Source organism: Spea bombifrons, chromosome 1 (genome assembly GCF_027358695.1).
Source record: "Spea bombifrons isolate aSpeBom1 chromosome 1, aSpeBom1.2.pri, whole genome shotgun sequence".
In the NCBI taxonomy this organism is placed as follows: Eukaryota; Metazoa; Chordata; class Amphibia; order Anura; family Pelobatidae; genus Spea; species Spea bombifrons.
In genome coordinates, this window is record NC_071087.1 from 119,216,228 (window position 1) to 119,232,871 (window position 16,644).

The 16,644-nt window shown below is 31.8% G+C and overlaps 1 protein-coding gene across 1 annotated transcript in view; it reads right to left on the reverse strand.

The window, feature by feature from the left end:
• Positions 1 to 697: 697 nt before the first annotated feature.
• C1H22orf39 (chromosome 1 C22orf39 homolog) overlaps positions 698 to 16,644 on the reverse strand; it is a 255,521-nt gene continuing 239,574 nt past the window's right edge. Inside the window, exon 4 of the transcript XR_008355043.1 lies at positions 698 to 709. The gene's annotated coding sequence lies outside the window, so the exon portion shown is untranslated. The remainder of the gene's footprint in view (positions 710 to 16,644) is intronic.

Below are 16,644 nucleotides of genomic sequence, written 5' to 3' on the forward strand. Positions count from 1 at the left end.
GCTAGATATATCATAATGGTCTGCAAGATAGAGGACCAATTATATACTATAATCAATTTATATGCTCCAAATAAGGATCCAATTAAATTTATAGAAGAGCTGTTTGAAAAAGCAGAAAAATATATTAGGGGTGTTTTAGTCATGGCAGGTGATTTCAATTCAATTCCAGAAGATAGTATGGATAAAATCTTAAGAAGAGGTGAGAACATTGATCAAAGAATAACAAGATCGGCAAAACGTTTATGTCAGTTTCTCAAAAAAAATAATCTATATGATAATTGGAGGGTTTTTAATCCTATGTTGAAGGAATTTACTCATTTCTCCGCACCTCATGCCTCGTATGCGCGCATAGATTTGATGATTGGAAATTATTCCCTAATTAATAATACTAAAAAGATTTTTATTAAAGATATATTATGGTCAGATCACAATGCCATTGTTTGCGAGACTTTTTCTAACTATCCGAAAATTTTTTCAAGAGATTGGAGACTAAATCACTCCATTTTGAATAAACAATATCATACTCAATCTCTGAAAAGATTAATAGATTTATATTTTCAAGAAAACGACGACAAATTAATATCTCGATCTACATTATGGTGCGCCTTTAAGAGTGTTGTCCGGGGTTATCTTATAAAAATAAGTAAACAAGAAAATAGTAAAAGAGGCCCAGAACTATCAACTCTATATATTAACTTATATGATTTGACTAAATTAAATAAATTATCACCAACTAAATTTAGATCAAACAAGATTCAACAACTAAAGACAAAAATAAAAGACCTGGAATTTGACAAAATTAGTAGAAATCTTGAAAAATTAAAACAAAAGTGGTATTTCAAAAATAACAGAGTGGATAAAGCATTAACTAATAGACTTAAGAAAAAACAAGCTAATAAGCGTATATACAAAATTGTAGAAAACAATAGGATATATACTTCTCCAGAATCCATAGGGCAAGCCTTTAATAGATATTATGCCAACCTATATAATTTGAATAATAACACCAAATCTGAAGAAATCTATGACTATTTGAAAACAATACCTATACCCAAATTGAATATAGACCAAATAAATCAATTAAATAAACCAATAGAAGAGTCAGAAGTCTTCAAGATAATAGCCAAGAGTAAGAATAATAAAAGTCCAGGCCCTGATGGATTTAGTGAATTTGTTTACATAATATTTAAACAGGAGATTGTGACATACTTAACTGCCTTATTTAATGAATTAATGAATAAAGGTCATGCTCCGGAGGAATTATTAAGAGCTAACATCTTCCCTATACTTAAACCAAATAAAAATGCGGAAATTGTTACTAATTATAGGCCAATCTCACTCATTAATGTAGATATGAAGTTATTTGCAGGAATATTAGCAGATAGATTGAAACAGGTTATTACTACATTAATACACCCGGATCAAATAGGTTTTATTCCTAATAGATACACATATAACAACGTTAGACGTCTTATTGATATTATTGACCTTGCTAATGTAGAGAGCAGACAAATATGTTTATTGGCACTAGACGCTGAGAAAGCGTTCGACCGCATTAATTGGAACTTTATGTTCCAAACTTGCAGTTCTTACGGTATAAAAGGAAGCTTCCTTATGGCAATAAAAGCTCTTTATTCAAAACCTACGGGTAGAATTGTGGGGCAGGACATTAAATCGAATTGGTTTAATATTAACAATGGCACACGACAAGGATGCCCATTGTCTCCAATATTATATATACTAACTATTGAGATTTTAGCAACATTAATAAGGCTAAATGAAAAGATAAAAGGTATGTCTTATAAACAAGAAGAGCTAAAAATTTGTCTATACGCGGACGATATTCTATTGACTGTAGAAGACCCAGCTAAATCTATTAAAGAAATATTGGAAACTATAAATAAACATGCAGTAGTTTCAAATTATAAATTAAACATAGACAAATCAGAAATACTTTATCTAAATATTCCAGGACAAACTTAGCATATAATACAAGGAGAATACAAATTTAAAGAAGTATCACAGGAGTTAAATTACTTAGGTCTGAAATTAACAAAAAAGTAGAAAATTTATTGGAAAGAAATTTCCTCTCATGTATCAAAGAAACTAATTATTTACTAAATAATTGGAAAAATACCTTGAATTCATGGGTTGGCAGAATTAATATAATAAATGCATACATCCTACCTAAATGGACGTACCTCTTTAGACATCTCCCTTTAAAAATGCCCGTTCCATGTTTAAATATGATTCAAACTGCCTTTAATAAATTTATTAATAAGGGTAAAAAAACAAGATTGGGAATTAAACTTCTCTCACAAAAAACGAACAGAGGAGGTCTAAATTACCCTAGAATAGTGCGCGCATACGAGGCATGTATGATATTACACATTTACAACACACAATTAGATATAAGTGTCAACCAACCATGGTATAAAATAGAAGAATCAGGTATTCAAAACTTAAATATAGGAATATGGGAATTTCAATCTAAATTGAAAACAAAGATTCATACAGGTAGTAATTTTATTATTAAAGATATAATGCAGGAATGGTTTAAAATCAAGAAAAAATTTGGTCTAAAAGACAAAATATTACATACAGCTGGACTGAATATTATAGAACTTAATCTTCCAGATATATCCATGATGAAATGGAAAAGATTAGGTATTATGAATCTCAAAGATATTCTGCTTGAAAACTCTATAAAACCATTCGTTCAACTAGTTCAGCAATATAATTTACCATCAACAGAAATATTCCCCTATTTAAGACTAAAATTTTTTTTTTAAATCTTCTCTTTTTAGAGATGACCCGGATAACCAATTAAAACTAGGCTATATACTGAATGGAAAAGAAATTAAGAAAATACTGACTAAAATATACGAAGTATTAAAAAAGAAAGATGAAGTGGATCCTAGTAATACTATTTCAAGATGGTCCAAAGTAATCCGCACACCGATTACAAAAAAGAATTGGCAAAACACTATTTCTATAACCTATAGTACTATACACTCAATTTCTTTAAGAGAGAACTTTTTTAAAATGATAAATCATTGGTACTTAACTCCTTCGAGATTATGTTCTATGTACCCAGGAGTTTCTGATAATTGTTGGAGATGTAATAGAGAAAAAGGCAATTATATACATATTTGGTGGTCATGTATTAAGATTAGCCAGATGTGGGATAAGGTATTTGACTTATTTATTAAACTCTCCAAATGCAAGATAGAAAAATCTCCAGAAATTGCCCTTCTACATATACTTCCTTTCAACCTCTCCAAAGACAAAGAAATATTAATAATTCATTTTGTAACAGCCGCAAAAATTTTGATCGCTAGGCATTGGAGACAAGATTATACTTTCTCCTGGATACAATTTAAAAACCAATTATTATATCAACTACACATGGAAAAAGGTTTAGGTTGGATTAATCAGACTCTTTATAAAAGAATCTCAATTTATGAGGACTGGATCCTACAATTAAATAATTGCTAGTACATATCTTAAATATAAAAAATACCCTCGGCTCCATATAAATTTTTTTTTATTTTTTTATTTTTTTTTCCTTTCTCTTGTATTTGCAGAAAACATATGAGATTAAATGAAGATTATCTTAAATATCTCTAATGAAATTCATGTGTCAATAAATTCATGTAATTTATTGACACTTTTCTACTTTTTATATTATGTTTCTAATTTTTGTAGATTGTATTGTATTGTATTTTTTTTTTTAATCTGTTTATTGTCTTATATAAAACCAAATAAACAAAACTTTAAATTAAAAAAAAAGGACATACCACCACTCATGGAGATAGCATTAAACATGGACACAGCATTTAACATGGACATAGCACTACATATTCAGATAGCATTAAACATGGACATAGCATTATAAATGGATATATAATTAAACATGGACATAGCACTACTCATGGATTTAGAATTAAACATGGATTAAACATGGATATAGCAGTACACATAGAGATAACATTAAACATGGACATAACATTACATATAAAGACAGTATTAATCATGGACATAGCATTACATATAGAGATAACATTAAACATGGACATAGCATTAAACATGGACCTAGCATTACTCATAGACATAACATTGAACATGGACATAGCATTACACATGGACATGACATTAAATGTGGACATAGCATTACACATGAATATAGCATTACACATAGAGATTAAATTAAACATGGGCACAGCATTAAACATAGATATAGCATTAAACATGGAGATAGCATTAAACATGGAGATAGCATTAAATATTGACATAGCATTAAAAAGGACATACCACCACTCATGGACATAGCATTAAACATGGACATAGCACTACACATTGAGATAGCATTAAACATGGACATAGCATTATAAATGGACATAGCATTAAACATATATATAGCATTAAAAATGGGCATAGCACTACTCATGGATATAGAATTAAACATGTATATAGCATTGAACATGGACATGGCATTAAATGTGGACATAGCATTACACATGAATATAGCATTCAAAATGGCTATAGCATTAAACATGTATATAGCATTAAACATGAATATAGCATTAAACATGAATATAGCATTTAACATGGACATAGCATTAAACAAGGACATAGCATTACACATAGAGATTACATTAAACATGGATACAGCATTAAACATAGATATGGCATTAAACATAGAGATAGCATTAAATATTGACATAATACTAAAAAGGACATACCATTAAACATGGACGTATCATTAAACATGGATATATCATTAAACATGGACAAAGCATTACAGAAGGAGATAGCATTAAAAAGGAATATAGCATTAAACGTGGAGGTAGCATTAAACATGGATGTGGCATTAAACATAGACATGGAATTACACATAGAGATAACATTAAACATGGACATAGCATCACACATGGACATAGCATTAAACATGGATAGAGCATTAAACATGGATATAGCATTAAACATGGATATAGCATTAAACATGGACATTTCATTAAACATGGACATAGCACTACTCATGGAGATAGCATTACACATAGAAATAACATTAAACATGGAGATATAATTAAACATGGGGAGAGCATTTAACATCTACATAGCATTAAACATGGAAATAACATTAAACATGGATATAGCATTACTCATGGAGATAGACTTAAACATGGAGACAGCACTACTCATGGAGTAAGTATTAAACATGGATATAGCATTTAACATGGAGATAGCTTTGAACATAGAAATAGCATTAAACAAGGACATAGCATTATATATAGAGATACCATTAAACATAGTCATTGCATTAAACACGGATATAGCATTAAACATGGAGATAGCGTTAAACATGGAGATATCATTAAACATGGACAAGGCATTACAGAAGGAGATAGCATTAAACATGGACATAGCATTAAACATGGACATAGCATGAAACATGGACATAGCATTAAATATGGACATAGCATGATACATGGACATAGCATTAAAAAGGAATATAGCATTAAACATGGAGCTAGCATTAAACATGGATATGGCATTAAACAGAGACATGGAATTACACATAGAGATAACATTACACATGGACATAGCATTAAACATGGATATAGCATTTAACATGGACATAGCATTAAACATGGATATAGCATTAGACATGGACATAGCATTAAACATGGACATAATACTAGAAATGGAGATAGCATTTAAAATTGATATAGCATTACACATAGAGACAGCATTAAACATGGACATAGCATTACACATGGGGATTTCATTACACATGGATATGGCATTAAACATGGACATAGCATTACACATAGCGATTACATTAAAGATGGACACAGCATTAAACAGGGATATAGCATTAAACATGGAGATAACAGTACAAATGGAGATAGCATTTAAAATTGATATAGCATTACACATAGAGATGGAATTACACATAAATAGGGCATTTAACATGGACATCACATTAAACATGGATATAGCATTTAACATGGACATAGCATTAAACATGGACATAGCATTAAACGTGGACATAGCATTACACATGGATATAGCATTAAAAATGGACATAGCAATATACTTAGAGACAGCATTAAACATAGTCATAGCATTAAACACGGATATAGCATTAAACATGGAGATAGCATTAAACATGGACATAGCATTAAACACGGATATAGCATTAAACATGGAGATAGCATTAAACATGGACATATAATTAAACATGGATATATCATAAAACATGGACATAGCATGACACATGGATATAGCATTAAAAATAGACATAGCATTAAACATGGAGATAGCATTAAATATGGATATAGCATTAAACATGGAGATAGCATTAAATATTGACATACCATTAAAAAGGACATACCACCACTCATGGAGATAGCATTAAACATGGATATAGCATTAGACATGGACATAGCACTACTAATGCATATAGAATTAAACATGGATATACCAGTACACATAGACATAACATTAAACATGGACATAGCACTACAAATAGAGATAACATTAAACATGGACCCAGGATTAAACATGGACATAGGATTAAACATGGACATAGCATTAAACATTGATAAAGCATTAAAAATGGACATAGCATTACACATGGAGATAGCATTTAACATGTACATAACATTAAACATGGAGATAGCATTACACATTGGCATAGCATTAAACATGGAGATAGCATTAAACATGGAATTCGCATTACACATAGAGACAACACTAAACATGGTCATAGCATTAAACAGATCTAGCGTTAATCATGAAGATAGCATTAAACACGGACATAGCATTAAACATGGACATAGCATTACACATAGAGGTAACATTAAACATGGAGATATCATTAAACATGGGGACAGCATTTAATATGTACATAACATTAAACATGGAGACAGCATTACACATTGGCATAGCATTTAACATGGACACAGCACTAGTCATGGAGATAGTATTAAACATGGAGATAGCATTACATATGGAGATAGCATGAAACATGGAGATAGCATGAAACATAGACATAGCATGAAACATGGACATTGCATTAAACATAGATATGGCATTAAACATGGACATATCATTAAACATGGAGATAGCATTACACATAGAGATAACATTGAATATGGACATAGCATTACACATAGAGATAACATTAAACATGGATAAAGCATTACAGATAGAGATAGAATTAAACATTAATATAGCAATACACATAGAGGTAACATTAAACATGGACACAGCATTAAACATGGACAAAGCATTACACATGGATATAGCATTAAACATGGACATAGCATTAAACATGGACATAGCACTACTCATGGATATAGATTTAAACGTGGATATAGCAGTACACATAGAGATAACATTAAACATGGACATAGCACTAAAATGGATATAACATTAAACATGGACATATCATTAAACATGGATATAGCATTAAACATTGACATAGCATTACACATGGCGATGGCATTAAACATGGAGATAGCATTACACATTGGCATAGCATTAAACATGGACACAGCACTACTCATGGAGAAAGTATTAAACATGGAGCTAGCATTAAACATGGATATAACATTACACATGGAGATAGCCTTAAACATGGACATAGCATTACTCATGGAGATAGCATTAAACATGGATATAGCATTAATCATGGACATAGCATTAAACAGATATAGCATTAATCATGGAGATAGCATTAAACAAGGACATAGCATTAAACATGGATATAGCATTACACATAGAGGTAACCTGAAACATGGATATGTCATTAAACATGGGGATAGCATTTAAGATGTACATAGCATTAAACATGGACATAACATTAAACATGGAGATAGAATTACACATGGAAATAGCATTACACATCGGCATAGCATTAAACATGGACATAGCATTACTCATAGAGATAGCATTAATCATAGTCATAGCATTAAACAATGGACATAGCATTAAACGTGGACATTGCATTACACATGGAGAAAGCATTTAACATGGAGATAGCATTACACATGGACATAGCATTAAACATAGACATAGAATACTATATATCCGCCTGATGTTATTGTGAGATTTTCTATATATCACACTAAAAACACAATAATGCAAGAATTGAAAAAATCTAAGATAAAATTGGATCAGTACAAGGATATACAAGTTTTTCCAGACCTTTCCCAGTTTACAAGAACAGCGAGGAGAACTTTTCAGGATCTTACCCAGATTTTAAGATCTAAGAACGTGAACTACAGATGGGGATTTCCCACCGCTTTAATTATAACATATAAAGGAAATGTATACCAGTTTAAGGATAAGGCTTCAGCCAAGGATAAAATGACTGTTTGGGGTTTGATACCAGATGGAACATAATAGCTGTGAATTCTTTTTTTTTTTTTTTATGGAACACTTATTATTAATTTTATTGCACATATATTACAATATTAATTTCACATTACTATAATAGTAAGGTACACACTTATTTATATATTTAGGATACACGTTGAGAGCTGTTAAATTTGATAGTAGCAGTTTGAAGATGAGGCCTACACAGTTTAATGATAATTATACTTATAAGCACATGCATCTCCCTATACACGGTATGATATTTAGGGGAACAATTAATTAGTGGAGTGAGATAATTTATATACGTTTTGCATATACTCACCTGTTAATACACGGTTTACAATTTACTTATTTAACTATAATTTTTTTTTTCTCTCTTATTTACACAGGAACACTTATATCGTTTTTTATTATACACATACACACATATAATAATATTATGTTGTATTAATATTAATAGCAACGCACACACTTATTTACTTATATAAGCCACACACACGTTAAGAGCTAAATTTGATAGCAATACACGATTAACAAGAGGAAGCTTGAAGATGATGGACACATAGGCATATATATGTATGTATTTGACATAAAATTTAGGGGTATAAATAAATGTACTAATGAGATATAGTTATTTTAATTTATCTCTTAATATATTCACTTGTTTTTACACGGTTGTTTCTTTTTTTTTTTTTTTTTTTTCTCTCTCTCTCTTTTCGGCGATATTAATTAATGTTAATCTCCCTCTCCCTACTCTATTAAGTTCCTGTGGTGGTGACTACAGGTTTATAAGGGTTAGTCATATCAGTTTTTCTGGGAGCAACCCTGATGGTGTGTTTAAATGATTGTATGATGAGTGTGAAAGAAGTTTATGGGAGATACAATTTAACCAGGGCTATATATTTTGTTTATGATAAAAATGTCTCTTAAACTGCTTACATTAAACGTACAGGGTTTAAATTCCCCACAGAAGAGAGGGCATCTATATAAAATGTTACAGGATAACAACATAGATATTGCTTATATACAGGAAACGCATTGGATTGAGAAAAGTAGCTCTCTATGGAAATTTAAAAACTATCCACATATATATTTGGCTAATATGCAAGGTCTGAAAAAAAAAAGAGGGGTAGCGATAATCTTTTCGAATAAATTGAAAATTGAACCTATACATGTAGAATCAGATATTAATGGTCGCTTTCTTATTATGGTTGTGAAAATTAATGATCTATCATATACTTTAGTCAATGTTTATGCACCCAATGGGGCCTCATCTAGTTGTTTTGATTCTTTAATAACAAAAATAGATACATTTCAAATAGGTAACTTACTTATGGGAGGGGATTTTTACGTGGTTCAGAACCCTAAGATTGACCGCACTCATTTTGAGAAAGGCCGATCTGGTTATTATCAAGGGTTTCAAGATTTTCTCTTAAAGAACTCACTTTATGATTGCTGGAGAGTATTTCATCCATTAGAAAGAGAGTACACTTTTTACTCAAACGCTCACCAATCATACTCTCGAATAGACTATTTTTTGACAAGAGCTAATACTCTGAATATAGTGAGAAATTCTAAGATAGGGAACATTACCTGGTCGGACCACGCTCCCCAATTTTTGGAAGTTAATAATAATATGGAATATAAATTAAGATACAAATGAAGATTAAATGAATCATTATTGATGAATTCTAAAAATCTGCAGGAATTAACTGCAGAGGCTAAAGAATTTTTAGCGATTAATGATAATGAGGAAATCTCAGATGTTACCTGGAATGCATTTAAAGCATTTATGAGAGGAGTCCTCATAAAGATAGGAGCTAGAGAAAAAAGACTAAGAGGTGCTTCCCTATCAGAATTACATATAAACTTAGCAAAATTAGAGAAAGCTAATAAAATTAGCCAAGACCTAATCCAAATGCAGGAGATAAAACAAATAAGGAAAGAAATAATCGATAAAGAATTGGATATTATTAATGGGAAATTGTTATATCTAAAACAAAGATGGTATTGCTCTAGCAATAAAATTGGGAAAATGTTATCTAATAAGTTAAAATCAAAATGTAAAGCAGACCCTATTAAAAAGATCATAACAGGAGATAAACACTATCTTTCCCCTAAGGAAATTTCAAACGCTTTTGCCAATTATTACAAATCACTTTACAATATTACAGAGGTTTGTAACTCTTCGGAAAAGATAGATCAATTTTTACAAAAAAAAAGACCCTACTATTGAGAGATGGGAACGAGAACTAAATAAAGAATTTGAATTAAATCAATGGCGACAACCTCTACAGTTAATTAAAAAAAAATGTTCATTCATCTAATTTAATAGAGATATACATTAAAATTCTTCACAGATGGTATTTAGTTCCGACTAAGTTAAAGAAAATCAATCATTCAAATTCGGATAGATGTTGGCGCTGTTTTTCCTCTTTGGGGACTTTTTTACATATATGGTGGGATTGCCCATATCTCCATAACTATAAGGAAAATACTGAGATATTACTAAATATAATGCTATATTCTCAGAGAAAATTGGAACCATGGATGTTCCTTTTTCATATGGGCTTTCAGGATTTACAAGTCTCTCAGAGGAATTTAGTTACCCATGTTCTACTAGCGGTGAAAATTTGTATAGCTAGGGATTGGAAAAAACAAGGTCCGAGTGATTGGAAGAATGTTATCGATCAAATTCAATTCCAATATAGAATGGAAAAAGGGTACTTTCAGAAACAAAACAATCTTAAAAAGTTTTTTAAAACATGGGAACCATGGACATTGTATTTAAGAGATAGGAATTAGGTTTGGGGGAAGAGCAAATTCAACAATTTAAGATACCCTGTATGTACAATAGATGTATAATGATGACATATATATAAATAATTTTATGCCCTGTGTAACTGTCTCTCCCGAGAAAAGATTATGTGGAAGAATGAGATGAATGATAGATTAAGAATGCAGCAGCCAGGTGAAGATGGCTACTGAGAGTTTCATATAAAGTATACGATATGAATATTTAATTATATTAAAAATATATAATTTGATGTATGTTTTAAATTGAAGTATGCAAATATGCAATTATGATAAATGTATGAACAGTAAATGTTATATTTGCTTAATTACTAAATAAAATATTATAAATAAAAAAAAAAAATAAACATGGACATAGAATTACTAATGGAGATAGCATTAAACATGGAGATAGCATTAATCATGGACAAAGCATTAAACAAGGACATATCATTACATATGGAGATAGCATTAAACATAGCCATAGCATTAAACATGGAGCTAGCATTAAACATGGATATAACATTACACATAGAGATAACCTTAAACATGGACATAGCATTACACATGGAGAGAGCATTAAACATGGATATAGCATTAAACAGATATAGCATTAATCATGGAGATAGCATTAAACAAGGACATAGTATTAAACATGGATATAGCATTAAACATGGATATAGCATTACACATAGAGATATAATTAAACATTAATATAGCATTACACATAGAGATAACATTAAACATGGAGATATCATTAAACATGGGGATAGCATGTAAGATGTACATAACATTAAACATGGAGATAGCATTACACATGGAAATAGCATTACACATCGGCATTGCATTAAACATGAACATAGCATTAAACATAGTCATAGCATTAAACACAGATAGAGCATTAAACATGGAGATAGCATTAAACATGGACGTAGCATTAAACATGTGCATAGCACTACTGATGGAGATAGCATTAGACATGGATATAGCACTAAAATGGATATATAATTAAACAATGGATATAGCAGTACACATAGACATAACATTAAACATGGACATAGCATTAAATATGGAGATAGTACTACTCGTGGAGGTAACATTAATCATGGATGTAGCATTAAACATGGATATAGCATTAAACAAGGAAATAGCATTAAACATGGACATAGCACTACTCATGGAGATAGCATTAATTAAAGATATAGCATTAGACATGGAGATACCGTTAAATAAGGACACAGCATTAAACATGGATATAGCATTAAACATGGAGCCAGCATTAAACATGGACATAGCATTAGACATAGAGATAGCATTAAACATGGATATAGCATTAAACAAGGACATAGCATTAAAGACGGACAGAATTACACAAGGAGATAGCATTAAACGAGGACATAGCACTAAACATGCACACAGGTTTACACATGGACATAGCTTTAGACATAGAGAGGGAACATGGATATGGCATTAAACATGGACATAGCATTACACATGAAGATAGCATTAAACGTGGACATAGAATTACACATGGATATAGCATAGAACATGGACATAGCATTAAACACGGATATAGCATTAAACATGGACATAGCATTACACATGGACATAGCATTACACATAAAGACAGCATTAAACATGGACATAGCACTAAAAATGGCTATAGCATTAATCATGGAGATAGCATTAAACATGGGGATAGCATTTAAGATGTACATAACATTAAACATGGACATAACATTAAACATGGAGATAGCATTACACATGGAAATAGCATTAAACACAGATATAGCATTAAACATGGAGATAGCATTAAACATGGACATATCATTAATCATGGACATGGCGTTACAGATGGACATAGCATTAAACATGGACATAGCATTAAACACGGATATAGCGTTAAACATGGATATAGCATTAAATATGGACATAGCATTACACATGGACATAGCATTAAACATGGAGATATCATTAAACATGGACATATAATAACACATGGAGATGGCCTTAAACATGGATACAGCACTAAAAATGGATATAGAATTAAACAAAGTATATAGCAGTACACATAGACATAACATTAAACATGGACATAGCATTACACATAAAGACAGTATTAAACATGGACATAGAACTAAAAATGGATATAGCATTAAACATGGACACATCACTACTCATGGAGAAAGTATTAAACATGGATATAGTATTTAACGTGGAGATAGTTTTAAACATGGAGCTAGCATTAAACATGGACATATGATTACACATGGAGATAGCATTAAACATGGATATAACATTACACATGGAGATAGCCTTAAACATGGACATAGCATTACACATGGAGCTAGCCTTAAACATGGACATATGATTACATATGGATATAGCATGAAACATGGATATAGCATTACACATAGAGATATAATTAAACATTAATATAGCATTACACATAGAGATAACATTAAACATGGAGATATCATTAAACATGGGGATAGCATGTAAGATGTACATAGCATTAAACATGGACATAACATTAAACATGGAGATAGCATTAAACATAGTCATAGCATTAAACACAGATAGAACATTAAACATGGACATAGCATTAAACTTGTGCATTGCACTACTGATGGAGATAGCATTGAACATGGATATAGCACTAAAAATGGATATAGAATTAAACAATGGATATAGCAGTACACATAGAGATAACATTAAACATGGACATAGCATTAAACATGGAGATAGCATTAAACAAGGAAATAGCATTAAACATGGACATAGCACTACTCATGGAGATAGCATTAAATAAAGATTTAGCATTAAACATGGAGATACCATTAAATAAGGACACAGCATTAAACATGGACATAGCATTAAACATGGAGCCAGCATTAAACATGGACATAGCATTAAACACGGACATAGAATTACACAAGGAGATGGCATTAAACAAGGACATAGCATTAAACATGCACATAGCTTTACACATGGACATAGCTTTAGACATAGAGAGGGAATTAAACATGGATATAGCATTGAACATGGACATAGCATTACATATGGAGATAGCATTAAACATGGATATTGTATTAAATGTGGGGATAGCATTACACATGGACATAGCATTACACATAAAGACAGCATTAAACATGGACATAGCACTAAAAATGGCTATAGCATTAAACATGGATATAACATTAAGCATGGAGATAACATTAAAAATGGGCATAGCATTAAACATGGACAAAACATTACATATAGATATAGCATTTAACATGGACATAGCATTACACATGGAGATAGCATTAAGCCTTGACATAGCACTACTTATGGAGATAGCATTAAACATGGACATAGCATTAAACATGGACATAGCATTAAACATGGACCTAGCATTACACATGGAGACAGCATTAAACATGGATATAGCATTAAGCATGGACATAGCACTAGTCATAAAGATAACATTAAACATGGATATAGCATTAAACATGGAGATATCATTGCACATGGATCTGGCATTAAACATGGATATAGAATTAAACATGCTCACTCACGTGGGCCGCACCTCGATGTCCAGCAGGCCACACTTGGCCCGTGGGCTGCACGTTGGACGCCCCTGGCATAACACATGGGAGACAGCATTACACAGGAACATAGAATTAGACATGGATATAGCAATAAACATGGACATAGCATTACAGATGGAGATATCATTACATATGGAGATAGCATTTCACATGGATATGGCATTAAAAATGGACATAGCATTACACATGAATTTTGCATTAAACATGGAGATAGCATTAAACATGGAGATAACATTAAACATGGATACAGCATTAAACATGGAGATAACATTAAATATGGACATATCATTGAACATGGATATAGTATTTAATATGGACATATCATTACAGATGGAGATAACATTAAACATGGACACAGCATTAAACAGAGATAACATTAAACATGGATATAGCATTAAACATGGAGATTACATTAAAAATGGAGATAGCATTAAACATGGATATAGTATTAAATATGGGCATAGCATTACAGATGGAGATAACATTAAACGTGGGCATAGCATTAATCATTGAGATAGCATTGCACATAGAGATAATATTAAACATGGACATAGCATTACACATGTACATAGCATTACACATAGAGATAGCATTAGTGATAACATTAAACACGGATATATGATTCCTGTCACGTTACCAGAAATTCATATTACATTTACATGTTTTTATTCTAATACATGTATTCTATATATTTCAGAGACCTCACTTTGTTTGTCTAAAGATATACGTATGAGGTTTCTTTTTAACATTTTCATTATTATCCTCACACCATCACTCCCTCTACCCCTCCAAATTCTGCTCACACTGGCAAAAGTAACTTTCAACCGCCTCCAACTGCTGCGATCTGTACCTTATCGGTCTCCATCGCTGTCCTTAACCCCTGTCATAATGTTAAGCAGTGTTTGTATGTTTTAGGTGGTATGTAAGATGAATGTTAAAATGTATTCTAATGTGTTTTACTCGAAAGATCAGTAATACATGTGATAGAGAGATCTACATATATGTTGGACTCCCTGCACATTCATGTGTAGAAGATCATAGCTGAGACTGTTATAAAAAGTCAGCACTCTGTGTTTTCTCTGGAAGATGAATAGTGTATGTGTGTTACAGAGAGCTGTGTATATGTTGGTCCCCCGGCATGTCTGTGTGCAGATTATTACAGAGACACTCTAACAGAAAGTCAGTGCTATGACATCATAAGACATTGCTGTTTGATCTCTCAATTACAGGGGGAAGATAATGCTGCTGCCAGTTATAACTGTTTTTTTTTTAACTTTACCTTGTATTTGTGTTAAAAATACAACTCAGAACCCAAATTTTAAGGACCATTTGGAGATGAGGACTAGTTAATACTATAGACTGCCAGCTATTCCTGTGCATATACTGGCGAGCCGGTCCCTGTATATAATAATACAAAGCAGAGGGGGCACAGTGACAGGTTATGGCCTAGGCACAGGCCTCCATAGTTTCCTGGATTCCTTTAAAAGTGAGGCACCAGAATATGATGTCATACCCTGATGCCCAGAAGGGGATGGGGCGGCAGGAAACACTATCCCTCAGCTCCAACGATATTTATAAAGACATCATCAGGTCAAAGCCGGAATGAGGATCATGAGAGTTGCTGGAGATCAGCCTGCTGGATAGCCATGAAATAATCTCCCACGAGGCACATAAATAGTTAAAACATTATTCAAGATTGTAATGTGTGTTTGTGTGTAATAAATAGTTTTATGAATTCCCGGCCGTTGTGTGTTTATTATCGGGTTTGTGATGCTCACCGTGCGGCCTTGTAGGGTGGTGGACGGTAAAATGGTTTAAGATTAGGCTCCGAAAACTAGAGACATAACGGAAATTGTTAAAATGGCACACT